We start from the raw sequence: 15,340 nt of genomic DNA, 5'->3' as shown, positions 1-15,340 counted from the left end.
GCAGCAGGAGTTTGTTCAAAATACCCATTTATTGCCCCACATGGGCACTCACATGCTTTCATGCAGGAACTCTTAGCATCGTTTATGCATTTTCTTCCTTTTTTCTCAGCAGGAAGTACTTGCTTGGGGGGCAATTTAGTGATTTCAAGGTGAACACTCCAGACATCCGAGTGGTGGTGTTTGTGGACTCCAGTCTTTCCCCCTTGGGGCTTTCTCACTAGGCCCAGGTGTGGGGAGAACACAGCTGTCCAGTTATAGGCTAACTCCTGGGGAGCCCCCATGTTTAAAGTGTTTTCTGACATTTTAGTTAGAGAACATGGCTAGTGTTTAGGAAAAGGCAGTCAGCAGCCAGCTACACAGGTGCCCCGGTTATGCCTGGAAGGGAGAGGGGAATTGGAGAGAGCAGAGTCATGTTGTTAATTGGGTTTCTTTAGGTGACACACTTTTCTCTTGCCATTCAGGTCATAATTTGTATGGTGCATTGTTGGACTATGAGACCCGACTTAACTGGAGATAAGGTGATAAGTGGCTAGGCAGGAAACTGTTTCTGTGTGTGTGGTTGGGGGTGGGAGGGTCTGAAGGCTTTGAAAAGGAGAGTCTTAACACTAGGGTTTGAACTGGAATTCTCCAGTCAGTTGAGATAGAAGAAAACGTTTAGCTCTGTGTAGAAGTCTCTTAAATATTATCTGTGCTCTGAGATGAGCCTGCTTTCACCTTTCCTTCCCACCTTGGTTATTGATTAACTCTGGCTACAGGTTCTTGTGGCTGTGGTGACTGAAATACAGTAAAAACTGGGTGGGTTCCAACTGTGATCTTTGGCTTGAACCTTGTAGGATTCCGCTTGATCTTTGGGTTGCTTTTAGCGTCTTGTGGTAGTTTGCCTTGCACCCTAACCTGGAATTTCCAGCTGTTCTGGAGCCTGACCTTGGAAGTGGTATTTCCCTTCTGGGCTTCTGATTGAAGCAGTGTTGGCCTCTTTCCTCAATTGCTTCCTGCCTGTTCCCTTCCCCCAGAGAGCTAGATGATTTGAGCCCACTGCTTCTATCTGTCCTGCCTCTTGCTTCTTAGAAAAGTGTCTTCTCTCCCCCACTACACCTCAGTGCTCTGAGCTTGAGGGAAAGGCATGACTTTGAATTGAGGCTTGAGAGGATCTGCCTTCTCCTTGTTGCTGACCTTTTCTCACAGCTTTCCTCTTCACCTCAGAAAGCAGCTAATGGTACTGTTGTGCCGCTAGCTCAGTCATTTCTTGTTCTGTTCCTGTCTGCTTCCAAGGAGAAATGGACACCAGGCGAATTAGCAGCAAAGCATGGTTCCTTTTACTACATCATCTTATGTTTCGACATGGGGGGCGGGGAGAGAAACATTCAGCATTTATTAGCCAGCCTTGAAGAATCCAAGTTGTCTGTCTTATTTCAAGATAGGGCTTCATTTTTAGCCAGTGATGAGAGTAATATCACATATTAGGGAAGAATGAATTGCCTTAATTTCTTAGCCATGTGTAAGCAGATTGAATAGATTTGTCACTTTGGGACCCACAGGTACACTTTACCTTTTGTCTTAGAGCTTCCATTTCTCCCCTAGCACAGTGGCTTGGTGTGGTTTAGAGAATGGTGGGTTTTGGAGTTAATGGAGTTCCAAGGAGCTCTGGTGGCTTTGTGGTAAAGAATTGCAGTACTTGGATCAACTCCATTAGCTGTCCAGTAGGAGAAAGATGAGCACTCTTCCCATGTGATTTACTGCTTCTGAAAACCTGCTGGAGGGTCAGCTATGGTTAATGACGAGTTGACGGTACACAACAACCAGACGGAGTTACAGGTCCCTGCTTCATCACTTTTTGTGTTACCTTGGCTTTGTTCATCCTTTTTTCTTTACTTGCTACAGTTTAGGCAAAGAGTTTTACCTGTCTAAGGTTCTGTTTTCTCATGCATAGAGTGGGATGGTAATAATACTAAACTCTTGAGTTGTTGAGGGTTAACTAAAACACTATTTATTAAGTACTTCATCTAGTTCCTAGCACACAGCAATCATATAGTGTCCTTTATTGTTATCAACTCACAGTCTGAGAATTCTTCCAGGACAATCAGATCTAAAATAGCATTCCTTCCTCTGTTTTATTTTTTGTAACACTGTATACATTTTTTTATATAGCGCTCCTTTAGTTTGCATTATTTTTCTTCATGGTAGTTTTCACTAAGCTGATAAACCTTTATTTCTGTCAACCTCAATTAGAATGTAAGCTCAGTGAGAGATTTTGTTTCATGTATTTTTTCATGCTCAATGGCTGTTACAGCGTTTTTCCATAAAAAGGGGCCCAAATATTTGTCAAGAGAAGTGCATACTATAAGAAGTACAGCCTCAGAAACCTGATAGAAGGCCCCAGTGAGACAAAATGAACATGAAAGCAGTGGGTATAATAAGTATAAGATGGTTTATTAGGGGAATATAAGACTTTTAGGATTTTTTTGACCCTTTTTAGATATAAACAGTTGAGATCTTTTCTGAGTTGTTTTTAGAATCAAACCTTGTATTTCATGTAAGAGATGCCATTGAAGTAAAGTTAGGATCATTCTAACAGGAAGTCTGGGCCTTCTGTTCAACCCTTCTTTGTGTCCAAGCTTGGTTGTATTACAGAAGAATCATCTGACTTAGAACTCTTGGCTTTCTAACCAGGGATAAGTGTCAGCAGAAGTAGATGGGACAAGGAGAAGGAAAACCCCACGCTGACCTTATTCCCTTTGCATTCCTCATTTTGGTTGACCCACTTAAAAAAATCATGCAGTTTCCTCTTACTTTCTGAGCAGCTAGAAGTTTTAGACTGCCGTGCCCTTGAAACTGTTGAGTTGTACTTGTGTTGGTACATTTAAAGAACATGGAGAGAGACTTGTTGCTGGTGGTAGTTGGTGACTGAGGTTTTTTTCAAATGATTTGTTGTTGTTGCTTGTCTGTTCTTTGGAGAAGTCTCTTCGTTCCTCCTTTCTTCATGTGACTGAAGTGAATACCACTTGGGAAGCTGGCTAGGCTGCTGAGCAAAACATGGGACTGTTACTGTGTTCTGATGGGCTGACTGTCCAAATGTTAATGGCAGATGCCTCTGGCAGGAGAATAAAAAGACCGAGTTAGTGCAGCAGAAATAATTTCAGTAAGTGGTGACCTTTTTTCCCTAGAGAACTGCAAATGAGGGGTGGTGCAGTTTGGGAAGCTGGTAGCATTTGGACTCAAGTGAAATGCTACTTTGGCAAAATGATGGAAGATTATAGGGAATTTTGCTGGAACTAGATATTCAGCACTTCCCAAATGAAAAGCTAGACTTCACCCCCCTTTTAATGGGTAACATTAAAAACTCTATGAACTTTGATAAATGTCGATAGTTACAGAGGGCCTTCAGGCCTTTTGTTCATAGGGTCGGTATGAGTTGTGCTCAACTCGAAGGCAATTCACAACAGCTCCCCTTTTGATGAGTCATAGCCTTTAGTGATACAATAAGGGAAAGTTCTAGAACTTGCAGTGTGGCATTTTACTACTAAAACCACTAACTTGATAGGTCTATAAATAGGGAATGCAGGAATCTCTCAACCCAGAAGTAGCCATTTAAGTCTGTCTGCCTAATTTACCTATGTCCAGACAATGTGGTACCAAAGGAATTGTAGTTAACATTCTTCCTTGCATAAATCACCAAACACTGTGAATCCACTGTGTGGAGAGTGACATTTTAGATGCTATGGGGAGGTTCTACATAAAGTTATTTAGTTGGCGTGGAGTGAGCATCCATAGAAGTTCCTTTGCAACCTCTGGCTCCCATTTATTCAATTGTTTTGAAAAGATTTCTGTATTGACAAGACATTTCAATTCATTAACATTCATCAGTTGTAATTAATGTTACAAAACAAAATGTATATGAATGATTAAATCCAGTATGATTTATAAACTTTCATGCAAATAAATAAGGAGAAGAAGAAAGGATATTGTAAAAATGGCAGAGTGCCGCCAGAGGTCCTCTGACTTTAGAGGGGAGGAGAAATAACATCAGCATCAGCCCAAAGCTGATCAAACATACATACCTCCACCCATCAACCTTTATTTTTTTAAGTTATAATACCAGCTTTATGTCTTGGGACACTTTCTAGTTCTCCACTGGGATTGATAATTTGTTATAGTGGCCACGCATCACTCAGACCATACTTGGAGTTAGGGAGTTATTAGAAAAGTCAGAGTTGAGATCAACAAGCTGCAACTGTTAAGATTAGGAAGCCTGTAGATGGTCTCCTTCCTTCAATACAGCACAGCTCTCTTCTTGGCCATAAGGGTCTTCTCTCAGCCTCCTCAGCCCCTGCTTGGGCCTGGCCTCTTACCAAGTGGGTGAGTGCTACCAGGCTCTTTAGCTCCACTGATAAATGTCCAGTCACCCGTTCTTCTTATTAGATGCCATTGAGTTCATTATGACTCATAGCTCCCTTATAACAAGGAATCTGAACTTGCCCTCTCCTATGCCATCCTTGTCATCTCTGATATAATTGAGCCCATTCATACAGTTACTATATTGATCTGTCTTGATGAGAGTCTTCTCTCTTTCGCTGACCCAGCAGTTTTCCAAACATGGTGTGTTTTTCCAAAGAATGGCCCCTCATAACAAAATGCCCCAAGTTTGTGAGATGAAGTTTCACGATCTGCCTCCAAGGAGCACCCTTCTTTAAGACATTTGTTCTTTTGGCAGTCCTCAGGATATTCAGCACTCTCCTCCCACATTATAACTCTAAAGCATTGATTCTTCTGTCATCCTTATTCCGTGTCCAGGTTTCAGTGGCACCCTGCTCCACCAGGAAGCAGCCTGCTTGAAGGCACTTAGGTCCTTTGCTCTGTGAGTCAGCAGACCTAGCTCTACCAACAAGTAGCAGAGGCATCCAACTCTGCCTGCAAGTCCTTTGCTCAAAGAGACTTTCTCGCTGCAGTAGTTGGCATGCTCACTGTGGCGCCCTTACTTGGTGGGCTGTGCCATCTCCTGATTCTGCTGCAACTATTTCAATGCTGTGCTTACTGCTGCTTCTGCCTTCTCAGACGTCTCTGGCATTACAGTTTTCACACTCTCTCATGCTAACTCACTATCACTATCTCTCTTTCACTGACCATTTCCTTCAGTAGATACTATGCATCTTATGTACATTGCCGTCTAGTTCCCTTCATGGATCACACGTATCTTGTATAAACTGTTGTTGTGTATCATTGAGTTGGACCGACTCATAGGTGACCCCTCCAGCAGGTTTTCAGAGGCAATAATCATACTGAAGGAGATTGCCCATCCTCTCTCCAAGCAGCTGGCAGATTCTAACTGTGTACCTATAGGATTGTAGCCCTACTCGATCATAAGTGAGCTCTGGTGGCCTAGTGATAAGAATCAGTACCGCAGTCCCAAAAGCACGTTGTTCGAATTCACCAGCTGCTCCATGGGAGAAGGATGGGCCATCTCTTCCTGTGTGATTAAACTGCAGGTTTAGCTGCTTTTGAAAACCCACAGGAGGGTCAACTCTGTGTCGTTTCTGACAGTACACAGTAGTTTTTGTGTGAGAGTCACAAGATTATGTGCCTAAAAGGATCATATTAAGTAATTCCGTGTACTGCAGGTAGGTTTTTGCTTTTTGCAAAATTTTTAAAGCCCTCAAAATTGAGGATATTTTGCTAAATATGACTGTCATAAATTACACTAATTTTGTCTAATAGTCTGCGGTTTTAGGAGAAAAAATCTTTTGAAATCTCATACTCACCTCACCAGTTTACATTCCCTTTCTCTGCCTTGAATAAATAGAAAAATAATCAGTTCAATGAGTCAACTCTCAAAGCATTTCTTGAATGCCCAGGAATGTGGGAAGATGTAAAGACGTTAGTTAGTAGAAGAATCGGATCTTGTCCACGGCTAACATTCCTCTTGCCTTGTTTCTTTGAAGTACTGCTCTTGCTGTTCTCCCAACCAAGTCAGTTCCTTGACTCAGTCTAGTGTTCTCTCAACTGTGAAAGCTCCTCTGGAGGGTAATTGAGTAGGCATTTGAGGCTCTTTGTTGTTACTGTGTTGTTGTTAGGTGCTGTCATTGAGTTTGGACTCCACATGGCAGAGTAGAACTGCCCCATCAGCTGTAATCTTGATGGAGCAGCTCTCCATGTCTTTCTCTTGTGGAACTGCTGAGTGAATTCCAACTGTCAGGCTTTGGGTTAGCAGCCACCATGATTCCTTTGTTCCTTTTTTTAGTATATTTTATTATGTTTTCTTTTTAAAATTTTGTTTTCTGTGTAAGTTCACACAGGAAATTAGGCTCCCATTTGACATTTTGTTCTGTCACTTTTTTACAGCATTTCAGAAATCTCTCTAATTCTGTTCTGGTTTTCCATTTTCAGTCCTCTAGTTTCCCAGCTCCCTCAGCTTGTCATCTTTGCTTTAAAGTAAGTGTTGACCTTTTGATTTCATGTAAATGGTTTTTTAGTGGAGTACCAGGAGTGGTATCCACTTCCTAAACATGCCTCTGGAAACTCTATGAGCTTTAATAAATGATGATAGTTATAGAAAGGCTTCAGGCCTTTTTTTCATAGGGTCGCTATGAGTCGTGCTCAGCTTGACAGCAATCAGCAACAACAACTACCACCTTACTCATAGGTGATAGCATTTGTTTTGTGTGCCAGGCTGTAATTTCACTAAAAAGTGACTTCAGTGGGTAGATTTGGTTGAAGGTTTAAAGAGCATCTTTGGGCAATAATCTCAGAAAGTTCTCTGTTCTCCACTGGTCCAGTAACTGGAATTTTGTAAGGCTTTGAAGTCTGTTCTGCGCCGATCAGAACTGTCTGTGACAGTCGGGAATCCATTCTTACATCTCAGGGAGGGGAGGCTATAGCATAGAAAGACCTAATAAGTCCCGTAGACTACTTCTTTTTTTCTCTTTTGTTCCTGATGAATAGAAACAAATAGTTGTATCTTAGGTGTCTGCCCAGAAGCTTTTAAGATCCTAGATCCAACTGACCTAGGGTGCCTGAATTTTTTTTATTTTAATATTGGGTACACAAGGGAAGCTCTGGTGGCCTAGTGGCAAGGAGCTGCAACTACAATCCCATAGGCTCACGGTTCGAATCCACCAGTTGCTCTGCCGGGGAAGGAGGGGCAGTCTCCTCCTGTACCAGTCAGATCTGATTTGATGGTACACTCACACAAAAATAATAAAATAAAATAAAAAAAAATTGGGTACACAATGTTGGAGGGGGAAAAAAGAGGAAAAGAATGGAATTTTAGTGACCCAGGAGAACCCCTGGAGATTTTTTACCAGTGGCCAGCAACCTGAGAAATAGGCTTGCTTATTCTCTAGATAGAATTCTTTTTCAGTTTGAGGGGAAAAAATAATCTAGAGCTAGGCACAGAATCCACAGTACTAAAAAAAGACAATTATGATTCTTCTAGAGTTTAGTAGTGAGAGAAACATTAAATAAATAATCACATGTAAATATAATTGCAAATTATATGTATAAAATTGCACAGTGGAAGAAAACTTAAGGATGTCATGGAAGCATAGAACAATTGTTTTTACTTTTTGCAAAGCACAAATATTTGTTTTGTTGCTTAAGAAAGAACTAAATTATATATCAAAGAGGCCAGCTGGCATTGCTTGTTACAAAAAAAGGGTAGGTAAGGTGAGCCAGCAGGTAGAGGGTGGTGACAGCCTGAATGAGGATGGCCTGGAATGGGGCCATCCTTAGGGTGGAGCATTGAACAACTACCCAGAGCCTGAGGATGGGGTGGAACTCCAGGCTTAACTTTTAGAAGGATTTTCTCTGAACCTTCCCATGGGGAAAAAAAGCGCATATATGTGAAAAGGGCACATGATGCATATGACTTTCATTTTTATTTGTTGGGAGAGGGTCTCTGAGACTCACATGTGGTTCTGCACAAGGTGGGGAGGGTACTGCTTCTTGGATCTGGTATATGAGAGAGAAGGGTATCCAACAAAATGTTATTAACCTGGTGGTGGCCGGGGTTGGGAAGGTAGGTCAGTCTCCCTCAAATAAGATTAAATGGGTCCAGCTTTGAGTTTAGATTTTGTGGTCTATGGGAAGTGGTATTCTTCCTAAGATTACATAGATAATGCATATGAATAGATAAGAATTTCAGTTTACATTGTGTACAAGCGAAGGATGAGTGGGATGTGTAAGGGGTATTGTTAATGATTTTACATGCTTGAAATGAAACAGGTTGGGGAAGCCACAAGCCCTGGACTTTTTGGAGGAGGCAGACTCTAGAAGTAGCTTGAATGTCAGGCTGGTGGTGGATTAGAAGGTGGTGGCTGGGCTGTGAGAAGTATTTGGTGACACCGCCTGTGAGAAGAGCCTTAATGAATGAGGAAATGGAGACTCTGCCTAGGAAAATCAGTGATGTTTAATAAGGGAGGTAGCAAGACTGTTGCCAGTGGTAGTAGTTAGGACCTGGGAGGGCTACAGAGAATCTTATGGGGCCAGAGGGACTGGTGAAGTAGGGAGTTTTTGTAGCCATAACTGGGAGCCCTCACTACTTGATCTGGCTAAGTTTTTTGGTTCCGACTTTGGTTCTTAAGACAAGCTGGCTCAGTCGCTTAGGCCATTGCTGCTCTTCTCCTTCTGGAGAAAAGCTTCCACAGGTTAGTCTGTCTGCTGCTGTTGAAGCCCAGGGGAACTTCAGTGCTACATAGAACTTGTTGTCATTCCTCCTTTGTTTAGGAGAGAAAATGAAAGGTTTTAATAACCCCTTCTACCAGAAACCGTTTGAGGATGAGATTTGAAGGGCTGTGGCTACAAACTTGTTCTTGAAACTACAGATTTGGAGGAGTTTTCCATGAATAGTCTGTTCCTTGCAGGGACAGATTGAGAATCAGTAAAGCTGAATGAAGACAATTCCACTCCCACCAAGAACCATCCCAACGACCCCCCACCCCAAAGCTTCTCCCAACTTTGCCAGCCCCTCTTCTCTTTTTTGAATAGTGATAAAATTATGCATTCCAGTATTATATGTGGTTGAGGCAGAACAGATCTAAGGCGTTTCAGCAGAGGGTTTTCACATAGGCCATGGGAAGTCTCCCCCTGCACAGAGAGCTTCAGAGTGAAAAGGGGTATATGTCTTACTGCCTCTGTGAGCGGAAACCGTAGAGTATGAGTGATTTAAAAAGTGAAGACATTCATTCAGATTACTAGAGTGATAACATTTTACTTTTTTAAAATTTTAGACATAACCGTTTGCCCTGAGGTTGCTGCATATCCAGTAGGCTAGTAGTAGATTCAGAGTAGGGGAATTTCCAAGTTGAGAGCATTTTCTCTAAAAAGGAAAAGAGTAGCTTTCTTAAAGATCATAGTGTAGAATCACTTGGTAGTATATGTAGTTAATTTTTTATTTTATTGTAGTAGAACATTTAACTATTAAACTCACATTAGAATCTCTAATTATGTTATCTGTTCAGGGCTGTTACAATCATTTTGGGTTTTTCTGTAGGAATATACACAGCCCTTCTTGGTACTACCTTTGTACTACCTTCTTCACTATGGAACAAACCTTAGAGTTTAGCATTTGATCATAATGTTGTCTTAAACTGGTGAATGATTTATGATCTTGCCTTTCTGACTAATTTTTATGTATATGGACTGTGGTCTGTATGTGGACTGCTGGCCCCTCCCAGTGTCTGCAGACATGCTGAGCATATGGTAACCCTCCAGGAGTTGGGTAGATTCATGCATTACAAAATAGAACTGCTCCAGAGGCGTATCTTGGCTGTAAGAGCTCAGTAATTGCTATTTTATACCACTTGGTAAGTGATATGTACCTGAATGTACCTCATGACGTGTCCTTTCCCATTTTACTCAGTCTACGAGTAATGCAGAGTGCTTAGTATATGCTAGTGGTGTGAGGGTAACTAACAGGGAACATTTGAATTCATACCGAAGCAACTTGAAAGAAAGACTTAACAATTAGCTTTTGAAAAACCAGCCATTGAACACTGTGGTAGTGCACATTCCTTAGAATAAACAGCTGTACAAGATAAAAAAAGCAGCATTGGCCCAGATATAACAAACACTCAAAAGGCAGGAGAGGGCGGGAAGGAATAGAAAAGAGGAAGGACGAATGGAAAAGGTGAACACATGGATGAAGTGGGGAAAAGGCTGTTGCATTGTGGGGGTTGAAGTCAGTGTAACAAAGCAAAATGTGTGTAAATATTCACTTAAATAACAATAAGAAGTGGGATTGGGGGAGACAGCCTTCGGGAGCACAGCTCTGGTGTGACCATGACTTAAAATGTCTCCACACTAACTATACTGGACATTGTAGGGACATAAGGCAATCCATATACTTACTGTTTCACATCCAGGGTACCCTGCCATCCCTGGATAGTTTGGAAATGTAAGGAGGAAGAATTTGTTACAATGACTTGTGAGCCCAAGCACATTTAGTAGGTAGGAATGTTGTTTTTGATTGCCGTCGAGTTAAGTGCGACTCATAGCAACTCTGAACAAAAGACCTAATGCCTTTCCATAACTATTGTCATTTCTCCAAGTTCATAGAGTTTCCAGAGGCTTGTGGTTTAGGAAGTAGATGCCACTCCTGCTTTCAAACCTGGTTTGACAACTGGGAGCTCCACCAAACACTGTCCACATTGGGAAACCGTTCTGGTATTTGATACCCCAGTGGTACAAGGTTCAGCATCACAGCAACACAGGTTACTTCATACCGCACATTGACAAAGAGTGATGTACAAAGTGGGAGAGTGTTCCTCCAGATATAACACTACTAGTTTCATTTAGCAGTGGTTAAGTGTTATCAAGTCGAATACGACTGAGAGTAAGCTTTGCACAAAAGACCTGAACTTTGTTCTATAACTAACATAATTTCTGTACATTTTTAGAGTTTAGAGAGTAGGAGATGTTAAATCATCCTGCAATGTCGCCAGTGCATTAAAGAAGTGTTTTCATCCAAAAAACAATAGTGCCTCTTTTGAACAAATATTATGGACACAAGAGAAAGATCAGGGTAGGTTTCTTCGATGAAGTAAGTGCTCCCCAAGTCCCTTAACAACAAGAAGTCCCCTTGTTTACTTCTCTCTGCATGGAGAGAGGAGTGTAGGCTCTGAATTACTTCTGTGCATGGCACCTATCTCTTCTAACAGCTTTTATTTGTCTGCCAATACACCTCTGAAGGTATAATGGGCAGACTCCCAGGCAAACTGTAAGGGAAAAGATTTTCCTGTTCTTTCCTCACCACCCACTCTTTCTTTCAAGGCACATTTGTAGGAAAGTGGCTGAAGCATTTAGTACTTCTAGGTGGCTCAGGGAAGTCTTCAAGAAAACAATTGGCTGGGGCTCCAGGAAGCTGAAGAAACACGAGGCAGAGATAGCTGTGTGCATGTGGTATTTGGGAGAAGAGACTAGCTATTTGTCTTCTCTCTCAGATCTTTTCACCCTAAGAGTTTTGCCAGTGATCAGTATTTCCTCTGGAGGTAGGTGAGGGATGGGGGATGGACCGCTGACCAAGCCAAGTTGATGGAGCTCTGCAGAGGTAGCCTCCATCCCACTACCTCCATCTCCATATGTGAGTTAGGAGAGCAGAACCTGATAGGCTTCATGATGAGGCTAGATGAGCCTCATCTAGCTGAAGTTTTGGAAGAGTTGGAGAAAGACCTGCTGTATTAGCAAGGTCATTTCTTACCATGGAAACTGCCTTAGGCCCACATGACAAAGCATGGCTGAGGTGACAGACAGCTGTACACCAGAAGATATTAGTTCCATTATCCTTCCAGACCTCTAGTAAGCCATTCTTTTTTTTAGTACAGAACAAAAATTGCCCTATAAAAATAATTTCTAATTTAATGTGCATTCATTTCAGGAGTTTTAGGGTTAGGGTAGGAATAACAGTAAGCACTCACTATGCACTGCCTGCTTCCCTTACATTGAGTCAGTCTTCACACTAGCCCTTTGGGGTGGTTGTTGTGTGCTAAATAAGAACTGATTCATAGCTGACCCTGCAGCAGATTTTCATAGGCAGTAAATCACACTGGACGAAATGTCCCATCCTTCTCCCATAGAAGAGCTGATGGATTCCAACTGTGTTGCTTTGGGATTGCAGCACAGCTTCTTACCATCCTTTAGGGTAAATGATATTATTTTCAAGATTAGTAAAATCAAGGCTTAGAAAAGTTAACTTGAAGACCTAAGGTTGGGCAGCCAGTAAGAGGTGAGGCCCAGATTCACTGTGGGGTCTAACTCGCTCCACAGCCCGAGCTCGTTGAGCCTGTCTACTCAGAGGCCTGTTCCTTGGGTATGTTGAGGAAATGGTAAGGGAACTCATGTTCTGTACTGTGTGCTATGGACAGTCTTTTTTTCGTGCTCTCTTTGATTGTAAATGTAGCATTTCGGTAACCTGTGATACCCCGGCTTTGTGGGCTTTCTTGGAGACATGACACCATCCATATGTACAACATTCCTGTGTTAAGATCTTTGTAGGCTCTTGGAACACAGCCAGTCTCATGGGTCAAAGATGAGGCTGTAGTGGAGCGTTCATTGGTAGAATCCTCACCTCCCATGTGGCAGATTGGCCTTTGATTCCTTTGTTTCCCACCCAGTTCATTTCATGTGCAGCCACTCATCAGTTAGTAGAGGTTTATGTGATGTTATTATGTGGTGTCATGTACAGGTTTCAATGGATTCTAGATTAGGATGGACTAGCAGGAAAGGTTTGAGGATTTTCTTCTAAAAATCAGCCAATGAAAGATCTCTGGCTTGCAACAGTGTGCTCCCCAGGCAGTTGCTGGGCCGGTGCAGAACTGGGCAGTGTTCAGAGACACTGTGTGTTCAGACTAACGCAATAGCTGAGAATAGCAGCATAGATTTGAGACAGCCAGTGTGAAAAATAGTTACTGCCTTCCAAGAATGTATAGTTTGGATCTGTGTCTGAGTAGAGGACACACTTCATTCTTATAACTAAGACTTTCTGAAGAGAGGACTGTGTAGTTGCCTTTGAGATCAGCAGGTAAGTTGGCATTGGTGGGTAGAAATACAGAGCTCCAAGTGGGCTGTGCCAGAGCTAATAAAGATTTCTGCATGTTGGGCTCCCAAATGAAAGGACAAAAGGAATTTAGAAAATAAGTCTGGAGGAAAGAGAATTGAATGATTCAGAAGTCCTGTTCTTCAGAGAGGGAGGAGGATTGTCTCATCCATCCCCTCCTCCCTTTCTTTTAATTGTGATATGAGTGATGTCTCATCCCTTTTTGTGTGTGCAGAATTAAGCAGAGGACCTGATATAATAGATGCTTAATATTTGTGGTGTCAGATGAGGTGAAGTGTCTGAAAGTCCATGTATCATCAGCCAATTGTGAACATTCTCCTCTTTGCTGGCTCTCACGCAAGGTGCTAGACCGCTGAATGGAATTCTAAATGAAGCGGCTGTATAGAATCACAAGAGAACTGGAGATTGGAAGGAGAATTTCTTCCGTGCTCAGCTCTTTTTGCCATCTCCCAGCTATGCCTTGCTTATGGTTCTGTTATGCTTGTATTTATCATCCTTCGTTAGCTTCTAATTCTCATTTTGGGGAGGTCTTATAAGTAGGTGCTAGAGAAAGGTGGCCACTTAGGAAACAAGATAAACTGTAGCAGCATTTCTGTGCTTCTTTTTGTAGGTGTGTTGTTGTTGTTGTTGTTATGTGCGACTCATAGCGACCCTATGTACAACAGCCCTAAACTCCGCTCTGTCCTGTGCCAATCGCACTGTCTCCGACACTCCCATCCCAATTATCCCAGTCACTGAATCAATCCACCTCGTAGAGGGCCTTCCTCTCCTGCGCTGTCCCTCCACCCTCCCAAGCATGCGAAGACCATAGCCTGTATCAGACGCACCTTAGGTGTACATATATAAAATGAGTGTCTCCCATGAGAGTGGGAGAAAATCCTCCAGGGATGAGTCGTTTGGACAGGGCTAAATGTCTTTCTGCCCTTTACCATCCACCTTTCTTTAGGTGTTTATTTTTTCTTTTAATTTTATATGCTCAATTATTTATTCATTGTAATCACCTCTTTCTAAAACAATTTCTACTAGCTTATTTACAACATTCAAATACATTGTTTTCAAGAATAAATTCTTTCAATTTCTCTCACCCTCTCCATCTAATTGTACAACTTCATGATTAATCCCCCCTCCCCCTGCACATCCTCATCCTTCTGCTTCCAACCTCTCCAACCCCTCTTGGATCCTTATACTCATTCTACAGTAATGGTTTTACATACTATTTATCCTTGTGGGACTGAGTTCACGCAGCATCATGTTCTCCAGTCCCTCCAAGTTAGGTAATAATTTACAAAATCATTGCTTCTGTGTGCTGCATAGTATTCCATTGTGTGACTGTACCATAATTTCTCAATCCATTCGTTTGTGGTTGGACATTTGGGCTGTGTGCGTGTTCTTGCGATGATGAATAATGCTGCTATGAACATTGGTGTGCAAATCTCCGTTTGTGCCTCAGTTCTCATTTTGTCAGTACATATTCCAAGTAATTGAATAGCTGGATCATATGGAATTTCTGTGTTCAGCTTTTTTTTTTATCTCGTTAAGAGCCAAACTGCACACATCTTTATTGGCCGCTGAGCTCCAGCCATGTTCAGCTTTTTGAGGGAGCGCCAAACTGCCTTCCAGAATGATTGTACCATTTTACAATCCCACCTACAGTGTATAAGAGTTCCTTTCTTGCCACATCTTCTCCAGCATTTATTACTTGCTGCCCTGTTAAACATTGCCACTATTACTGGAGTGAGATAGTACCTCATTGTAGTTTTGACTTGCTCTCTCTTAGTGCCAGTTATTTGGAGCATTTCTTCATGTGTCTGTTTGCCATTTAAATATCTTCCTCTGTGAGAGAGAGAAAGAGAGGGAGAGAGAACACAAACTTGACATCAGCGCATCTTAAAAAAAGACTTATAGATTTATTGTTAGGTATTCTTCTAGTTGTTAAAAGTCTATACACAGACAATCTCAAGTAAAGGGAAAGTAGGTTTTATGTGAGGCAATGTGAGATTCACTCCTGTGGGATGTTATTGTTGTTTTTAGGTGCTATTGAGTCTAGTATGACCCATAGTCACCCTATGAACAACAGATCTGAACCCTGTCCTGTCCTGCGGCATCCTTACACTTCCTGACATAGTAACGCCCATTGTGGCAGTCACCATGTCAGTCCTCCTGATCAAGGGTTGTCTTCTCCTTTGCCGATCCTCTGCCTTTCCGAGCATCATGTCCCTCTCCAAGGAATAGCCCCTCCTTGCAACATACTCGAAGTATGTGAGGCAGAGCTTCATCATCTTTGCCTCTAAAGAA

General features: G+C 42.1%; 1 protein-coding gene across 4 annotated transcripts in view; it reads left to right on the top strand.

Moving 5' to 3' along the window:
• Window positions 1-15,340, top strand: part of MINK1 (misshapen-like kinase 1) — a 73,520-nt gene that overhangs the window by 1,216 nt on the left and 56,964 nt on the right. The window lies entirely within an intron of this gene.

The sequence above is a fragment of the Elephantulus edwardii genome, unplaced genomic scaffold (genome assembly GCF_000299155.1).
Source record: "Elephantulus edwardii isolate Elephantulus edwardi_28Jun2011 unplaced genomic scaffold, EleEdw1.0 scaffold00246, whole genome shotgun sequence".
NCBI lineage: Eukaryota > Metazoa > Chordata > Mammalia > Macroscelidea > Macroscelididae > Elephantulus > Elephantulus edwardii.
This window is presented reverse-complemented; position numbering and strand designations above follow the sequence as displayed.